Genomic DNA, 7,559 nt, shown 5'->3' on the forward strand with positions numbered 1-7,559 from the left:
ACAAGGGGATGAGGTTCCCCTGATGCAGTGGCATATCGGGAATCTGGATCGGGTCTGCCTTTCTCCAAGCCTGTACTGTCTCCCATAGTGATTGTCCTCAAAGAGCAGGATACGAAGCTGTTATCAGTAATGCATACCTTCGTGTGAATGAGTTTGTCAATATTAGCAATTCACATCTCTTTAGCACTTTGCCATTGGCAATGCACTTTGACGTGTACCATGCTGCTGGGTGGTCATAACAACCCTACAAAGTAGGTAATATAATCTCCACTTTACAAAAGAGGAAACTGAAGTCCAGATACTTGTGGGATGGATGATAGCTCCCAAGTGAGGGATGGAATAGTGATTTGAACTGAGGTCTTTTGGTTGTCGAGCCATGGTTTTTCCATCACCACGAGCAGAGTCTCCTCGACAGCCGAGAACAGGGCATTGAGAGGACAAGCGCAGGGGGAGACACGCAATTTTTAAGGAAGTAGAAAAAAAACGTTCAAAAGGAAAACAAAAACTGAATGTAACTTTACCCCAAAACTGGAAAAAAAAATCAACATTGTTGAAGATTAAGCAAGTACGGATTGGGACTGTGCTTCCTGTCTGAATGGGACCAGTTCTCGAAAACCCAAACTGTATTTGTCTTGAATTGTCTGAACTTGGCTTCTGTCCTTTCGCCATGGAACATTCTTCCTTTTCACCTGATCTGTCAAGGCACACCTTATCCTTATCCTTCAAGGCCGAACTCAAACGTCGTCCTCATCATTCTTTCAGCAAGAAGGGAATCGTTCCTCTAAATTTCTGAGCACTTTTTTTTTTAAGCCAAAACGCATTTATTTTTATTATACCTTTTTTAGTTGAAGTTCACAGCATGTATAAAACCTTAAAATAGAATTCATAAAAGTTGTTAGAGAAGGGGTGCCTGGGTGGCTCAGTCGGTTGAGAGTCTGATTCCTGATTTGGGCTCAGGTCGTGATCTCAGGGTCAGAGGATCGAGCCTACATCAGGCTCCACACTAAGCATGGAACCTGCTTAAACTTCTCTCTCTCTCTCCCTCCGCCCTCCCCCCACCCCAGTTGTTCATTCTCTAAAAAACAAATGTTGTTAGATAGATGGAAACAACTACAAATTCTGCACATCACAGCACAGCCTCTTAGAGCTATACTACATTTGATGGGTGTCCCCATGCACTTTTTATAAATGCTATTTTTTAAACTTGAAGTTTTGATTTTGAGATGATTATACATTTATAGGTTATTCTAAGAAACAGCACAGTGAGATCCCGCGTTTCCTTTACCCGTTTTCCTCTAATGGGTGCATCTTTCAGAACCGAGTCCAATAGCACCGCCATGATACTGACATAGACCCGTGCCTCTGATTCAGATACCTCGGTTTCACACGTACTCGATTCTGTGCATGTTTAGTTCTGTGCAACCTTATCACGTGTGAAGGTCCGCAGCTCTGACACCATAGTCAAGATACAGCATGGTTCCAACACTACAACGATCCCTCCTGTCGCTGTCCTATAAGGACACCCCCCTCCCTCCTCCCTGCACCCCGACCCCAACCCCTGGCAACAACTAATCTGTTTTCCTTTCTAGAATTTTGTCATTTCAAGAACGTTGCCGAATGGAGCCTGACGGTATATAACCTTTTGAGGTTGGCTTTTTCATCCAAGTACTTCCTAGATCTGCAGCCATTATGTCTGGATATGGCTTCTACTACTTGGTCAAGTTCTTTAAACATCCCATGCCTCGGTTTCTTCACCTGTAAAATGGGGATAATAATTTCTATCTCACAGGGTTGCTGTCTGTAGATGTTGGGGAGACACCATCAGAGAGAGAGGGATGCTGGGACCATACCCTTGTAGAGACAGGGGTGCTGTGGACACACTCTCAGAGAGAAGGATGCTGGGAACACCCTCAGAGAGAAGGATGCTGGGAACATCTTCAGAGAGAGGGATGCTGGGGACACACCCTCAGAGAGAGCTGCTCGCCCTCACAGAACCAGGACCTGTGACTACCTGTCCATGGAAGCCTGATTCAGAAGTTTAAGTGCAGAAAGGGACGATCCTGAGGCGTTGTAGCATTAGACGGCACTGACAGCAAATGTTGTTAATTAGCTGATAAACATAGGTATGATGGATTTTCAATCTTATTTAAAGTTTACACTGTCTCCAGAAAGCTGGGTGATATGCTTTGTTATTCCATGTAAATCTCTAACGTGTCTACACAGCTCTCCGCGTGTCTGCTCATTATGCGGGGGGAGAAATCTTTGGGAACTTTTAATGCTTTTCCCCAAAGAACACCTCTAACCAAGCAAAAGCAATCTGATTCCCCAGCTGGAATGATGTAAGTGGAATTAAATATTTTTAAATGATGTCTTGATAGTTGTTGAAATTCCTGAGCCTCTGCTGTGACTTGACAGCTTGGTAATTGCTAATTTGCTTTTATGCTAATTGAACCGGATCCTACTTGACGGGTTTCAAGTTAAGCTCTGGGACTTGTGATTGAGTCAGGGGGCTTCTCCCACATCCTCCCACCGCCCCCGGGCCCCGGGTGTCCCAGACAAGCAGCAGAAGGCGGGGCTGTGTGCCTGGCGCCACTGTCCCCCCCCCCCCGCCCCCAGCACCTGCGGTGGGCACCTTACACAAGCAAGACGCTCGGTGGGTGCGATTCCATGAGTAAGGCCTGTAAAAGGGGGTGTGACTTTCAAAGAGGAGGTGAGTGGCCCTTCGCCCCACAGACACTCCTTCACAGTTGTCACGGGCAACCAATTTAGTGGGGAGAGCAAAGGTTTTTAGAGCAAGACACCTTTGGGTTCAAAGAATTTCTCTGCCGTTTACCAGCTGAGTGACTTTGGGAAAACCACTTAACCTCCCTGGGCGTGTTTCCTCATCTGCAAAATGCAATTAATGTATCTACCTTAGGGTGTTGGGTATATTGAAAGAATATATATATATATATATATATATTTAATGTTTCTTTATTCATTTTGAGAGAGAGAGCAGGCAAGCAGGGCTGAGGGGCAGAGAGGGAGAGAAACCCAGCACAGAGACCATGCGGGGCTCGATCTCACGAACCCATGAGATCATGACCCGAGCTGAAATCAAGAGTCGGCCGCTTAACCCCTGGGCCACCCAGGCGCCCCAAATTAATATATTTAAATACCTGTGGGAGTGAACTTATGGCAGGTGGTATTCAAGGGACACAGGCTTCAGTTTTCTTTCTCCTTTTAAACACCTGTGATGCTGTTTTCTGCTGTTTCGTTATATGCGTTCCCTTTCCCCAAACACAGTGAACACTCAGTGAAGGCTGACTTTGCAGTCAACGCGGAGAGAGGAGCAAACAGCCTCCACCTGCAAAGGTCTACCGGGCAAGGGAGGTGGGGCTGTGACCCGGAGGCACTTCCTGGCCAGGGAGAGTCAGGTGCAGAGTTCTTGTGGAGCCCTGGGCACCCGGATGGCACCCAGGAGGCCATCAGGAGGCTTTAGTCGCGCACATTTCTACCCTCACCTTCTGTTACTCATTTTCCGGAAACAAATCCTTTCCTTGGTCTCGTTACCCGATTCTGGGGCAGGAAATAGACCCACGGGCGAGTTATCTTCCTTCTTTCCAAATGTGCTTCTTCCCACGGTAGGAACTTAGAATAAAATTTGCTGCACGAAATGAAATGTAGCCGATAGTGGTCTTCAAGAAATAAATCTTCCTTTTTATTCTGTTATTTATAATTTAAACTTAGAGTGCCATTCGCCAGAAGTGGCAGATACCTAGGTTTGGTCAGTCTGGGGCCTCCTCCTTCTTCCTGGGTAGCTTCTAGGTACCAGGGGAGTTAGGGCAGGTCGGGGCCCCGGGTACTCGGCGCTCTGTGTCCACATGGACACCTGCTTTCTGTCTGGTTCTTCACCGCTGCCCCATCCTCTGCCGCACGGGAGGGCCCCAGGGGTCTGCGTCGTGCTTGCCTGGGAACCCTCCCACCCCGCGGGCCTTCTGGGACAGTGCCACCCTTGACCCCAGGGTCAGTCGCCCCTCTTCAGGGCCCTCCGGCCTCAGTCCTGCTTTGCACAGGGATCCCACACACCTGTCTGGGGTTTTGCTCAGACACTGGCCTCTTTGATCGTACTTGGCTGCAACTTTGGATGTCTCCTAACTTGGAATCAAACCAGACTCTACTTGTCTCTGCGAAGCCAGCTCTGACAGTCACTTTGGGGCAAAACAGAGGAGACAAGGCATTCACTTCAGATTCCCTTCTTTTCGGAACTGGTTCCCTCAGCAACAGGCACGTTCCAGACCCGAGAAAATGGGTTCGCTGCTTACTCATTGCGCTCCGGGCAGGCCTTCTTCACAGCAGGTGCATGCACCACACCTCCGGTGTGTGGGTTCGGGGCGGGAAGAAGGGGAGACCCACGAACCACCCCCCTCAACTCTTCCTCTGGCCTAAAGCAGTAAACACATCAGCTTCACACTTCTACTTCTCCAACCACTCGTTTCGCCTCATTTTTCTATTTTTAAGAGGTTTTTTTAAAATGCCTGGCATGATTCTTTTTTTAAGATGGAAACATAAATCTTCTTGACACAACGTGGAATTTTAACCACAGAAAAGAGCACAGCATCTTTCCAGAACATATTTTCGGAAGATGGCTTTGCCTCTTCAATCACCATTTTCCTGGGGAGGTCTCCCCACCCCCCTACCCCCCGTCCTTTCTCCATCCCCATTTCTCAGCCAAGGCCCTCCTCCCCCAGGAAGCTTTCTCTGGTTGCCCAGCAAGCCCCGGGGCGGCTCGGATGTGTCTCTGTGAAGCAGCCCTGTCTGCACCGAGGTCTTGGTTGGCTCGGGCTGTTATAACAAAACACCACAGGCTGGGGGGCTTACACAACAGATAGTTCTGGAAGCTGCATGTTCAAATTCAAGGTGCTGGTGGATTCCATTTCCGGTGAGCACTCTCTATCTGGCTTCCAGATGGCGACCTTCTCCCTGTGTCTCCCTGTGGCCTCTCCAGAACATGCACGTGGAGAGGGAGAGACAGAGAAATCTCTCTCTGTTCCTCCTCTTACAAAGCCACCAATCCTACTAGGTTAGGAGCCCACCCTTCTGACTTCATTACCCTTGATGTTAGTTACCTTCTTTTTTTTTTTTTTAATTTTTTTTTCAACGTTTTTTATTTATTTTTGGGACAGAGAGAGACAGAGCATGAACGGGGAAGGGGCAGAGAGAGAGGGAGACACACAGAATTGGAAACAGGCTCCAGGCTCCGAGCCATCAGCCCAGAGCCCGACGCGGGGCTCGAACTCACAGACCGCGAGATCGTGACCTGGCCGAAGTCGGACGCTCAACCGACTGCGCCACCCAGGCGCCCCAGTTACCTTCTTTTTTTAAGTTTATGTATTTATTTTGAGAGAGGGAGAGAGAGTGCACAAGCAGGGGAGGGGCGGAGAGGGAGAGAGAGACAATCCCAAGCAGGCTCCCCAATGTCCGCGCAGAGCCCGATTGGAGGCTCGAACTCACAAACCGTGAGATCATGACCTGAGCTGAAATCAAGATGCTTAACCGACTGAGCCACCCAGGCATCGGTACCTTAATTACCTTCTAAAAGCCCTTTCTCCAAACACAGTCACAGGGGCGTCAGGGCTTCAACCTCTGAGTCTGGAGGACTCAGGTGCCCTCAAGCGTCCTCTGCTTTGGGGACTAATTCCACGGCGCCCGTGCCTTTCCCATTAGCTCAGCCATGGTGGGGGCCCAGCAGGCCAGTGTCTGCTTTCACTGTCGACCCCATCCCACGCTGGCCTCTCTGGGGCAGCCTCTGGTGCTGCTCAGTCCTCCGGGCCAGGCACCTCCTCCCGTCTCCGGCGATAAAGCCCACTCTCTTCCCGGACAGCGGGACCCGGCCCTGTCCTCGCCCACCCCCTTCCCTGCTCTCTTTAGAAGCAGGATGGTGACTCCACCTTCCGGGGTTTGGGGGGATCGGACTAGGTAAGTACTCTGGACTAGGTAACTGCTAAGTAACCACCCCACCCTGGGTTTGGGAGACACCCTTGAGCTGCTGCTGTGTTGACTGTCCGGGGCTGCCCCGGAGGAACGAGGGCCTGTCTGCGTTTGGGACGCTGGGATGGCAGCGTTTTGCATCTGGCACCTCCTGGCAGGCTCCCCGAAATTGCCTGCTTCCCGCGGGATTTTTCACTTCAGGCTTTGGGAGCAGGGAGCCAACACCACTGTCTCTTGACCCTTCCTGCACCCTCCCTGTTTATACACCAGCTGCACACCTCCTGGGAAGTGCTGGGGTTTACCCATTGGAGAGAGGGATGAAATCAAGACCGGGCCACCTGCAGGGCTGCTGTTCACGTCACCCCTGATGTTGAAGCCTCCGGGTCGCCCTGCGTTTCCGGGTCGAGCAGACAAGACTCAGACAACCAGGCCTGGCCGGCAGCTAGCCCTGCTCCAGTCCTGGGAATAGAGGCCGACGAAGAACGGCACGTTTTCTGGTTCCTTTGTCACTGGAGGCAGAAACGACGTTGGGGTTCCCATCCTGGACACGTTTCCTTGGAAAGGCTGTGTTGAGTTGTGCAGGGCTTGAGGGTTGAGAGACCCCTGTTTTTAAATTTTTTTAAATACATTTATTTTGCAATGAATTTAATTTGGGGGTTCACAGAAAAGTTGCAAAGATACGGTACAGAGAGTTTCTTCCGGGTTCCCCCGTTAATAGTTTACACGACCATGATCTGTTTGTCAAAATGAAAAAAATCAACATTGGGACCTTACTTTGGGACCCCAGCCTTTATGTGGACTGCACCAACTTTCCTTCTTTTTTCGTTTTTAAGAGAGAGAGAGAGAGGACGCATGTGAGCGAGGGTCAGAGAGAGAGAGAGAAAGAGAATCCCACAAGTGGTGGTGGGGGGGCACAAGTGAGCAAGGGGCAGAGAGAGAGAGAGAGGGAGAGAGACAAGCGGGGCTCACCCAATGAGGGACTCAAGCTCATGGATGGTGATATCATCCAGAACCCAAAGGAAAAGCTCCACCTGTTGGATGGGTAATACGTACATATATTCTTGGAATTCTTCTGTACGAAAGACTTGTCTCTTATCTCATTTCTTTACTCATTCAAGTGTTTCTTTATAATCAGGATGGACCCTGCCGATGTATTTTGTACTTCGAGCAGTCGTCCATACTATGCTATTTATTCTGTTGCTCAAACGGGCCCAGCCTTTGACTCTTTCAAGCTGCTTCCTTTATTATTTACTAAAAAAAATTTTTTTAAATATTTATTTATTTTTGAGACAATGCGAGAGACAGAGTGCAAGCAGTGGAGGGGCAGACAGAGGGAGACACAGAATCCGAAGCGGGCTCCAGGATCTGAGCTGTCAGCCCGTAGCCCGGTGCGGGGCTCGAACTCACGGACTGAGAGATCACGACCTGAGCCGAAGTCGGACGCTTAACCGACTGAGCCACTCAGGCACCCCATCCCGGGTCCCCTTAACACGCCCGTCCTTTTGTTTTTTGAGGACTGCTTTACCTTCTGATAACTACAGACTTCTTCAGGTTTATCTTGTACTTCTCCTGCCCCGTCCCTAGAATCA

This window comes from Panthera uncia (genome assembly GCF_023721935.1).
Source record: "Panthera uncia isolate 11264 chromosome A3 unlocalized genomic scaffold, Puncia_PCG_1.0 HiC_scaffold_12, whole genome shotgun sequence".
In the NCBI taxonomy this organism is placed as follows: Eukaryota; Metazoa; Chordata; class Mammalia; order Carnivora; family Felidae; genus Panthera; species Panthera uncia.